Source organism: Sceloporus undulatus, unplaced genomic scaffold (genome assembly GCF_019175285.1).
Source record: "Sceloporus undulatus isolate JIND9_A2432 ecotype Alabama unplaced genomic scaffold, SceUnd_v1.1 scaffold_3799, whole genome shotgun sequence".
In the NCBI taxonomy this organism is placed as follows: domain Eukaryota; kingdom Metazoa; phylum Chordata; class Lepidosauria; order Squamata; family Phrynosomatidae; genus Sceloporus; species Sceloporus undulatus.
In genome coordinates, this window is record NW_024806719.1 from 1 (window position 1) to 1,297 (window position 1,297).

At 45.7% G+C, this 1,297-nt stretch overlaps 1 pseudogene; it reads right to left on the reverse strand.

Annotated features, from left to right (window-relative positions):
• Positions 1-291: 291 nt before the first annotated feature.
• Positions 292-633, reverse strand: LOC121918076 (annotated as a pseudogene).
• Between the last annotated feature and the right edge of the window lie 664 nt (positions 634-1,297).

The following is a 1,297-nucleotide window of genomic DNA, read 5'->3' on the forward strand; positions in this document are numbered from 1 at the left end:
TCATTTCAGACAGATACTGCTAGTTATTGTCCTGAATATAACAGAGGTGTTTTAAAAATTTGGACAAGTCCCCAGCAAAGCCAGAACAGCCATGGGCCTTCCAAAAGAAATGTCTTGTGCAGAATAAGCTTCTGGCTTGACACCACAAGTGTGTCTGGTTTAAAGGGGGGCAGCAAGATGGCACAATGTGGGCTCTTATCAGTTTATTACATTGTGGAGTTACACTAGTCCAATCTAAAAGGCACCTGCAGGGATGTTTTCTCCCTTGAGACTTCGGTGACCTAAAGGCACTTAAAATCCATGGACTTTCAGCTGGTAGTCTTTGGCCAAACCAATCTCAATGAAGAACTGACCTATGTTCTTCTGCTGGTCCCCCTGAAGCTGAATCATCTCTCCATCCTCAGGATGGTCAATCACAGTACCACTGCAGGCAAACGTCTTCTAGAAGGCCTTCACCAGTTTCTTCTTCTCATAATCATCGGCAATGCCTTGGACAGTGGTGAAGGTTTTTCTGCCATTTCTCTGCTGGATCCTTAAATGGATGTAGTCCTCAGTCCCAGCAGGAGGTAAGTCATCACTCTTACTTGCATCAGTAAAGAGGTCGATGGAGTGGAGGTTCTGGAGACCGGACATATGACGTCTTTCGCTTCACCTTTTTTCCGGGTTGGAGGCAACAAAAAGAGGCAGGATCTTCTATGATGGCGGCTCTTAAACCGCTTTGAAGGAAACTTAAAAACAAAATGAAGGAGGGACAAAGTGAGAAAGAGAGAGAGGCAGTTGAAATATCTTCTACTGCACAAGTGTTAAAAGAAGAGTTTCACTTCGCCAAACTGAAAGAGGACTGAGGCAAGGGCCTTCTTTGCTCTGGCTCCCTCAATGTGAAATCCCCTCTCCTTGGATATCTGACTTCGGATATATTACTGAGAAATCATGGAAGGGGCTGTGTGTCAGCTCTGTCTGGTCTCTTACCTGCACATTTAGTGGGTCTGTTGTATGGTTGGTAGCGGCTGCAACGTTTATGGAGGTAGCAAGGAGGAAAACAGGACTGGTGAATGCTTGGATCCTGGCTGGTCCCTGGATGTTCTGCCTGAACTGGCGCCTGCTTTTTCTGTTCATATCAAGAGCAAAAGAAGGTGGAAAGGGAGGTGTTAGTAGCAAACCTGACTCTCCAGGTCCTCCAGTGCAACTCTGAGACCAACATCTGATAGACATTCACCATAGAATTGGGCTAGAGGAGCTCTGATTAAAAACCTTGTTTCCATTCACCGAGAGCCATCCCATTACACTTAATACATGT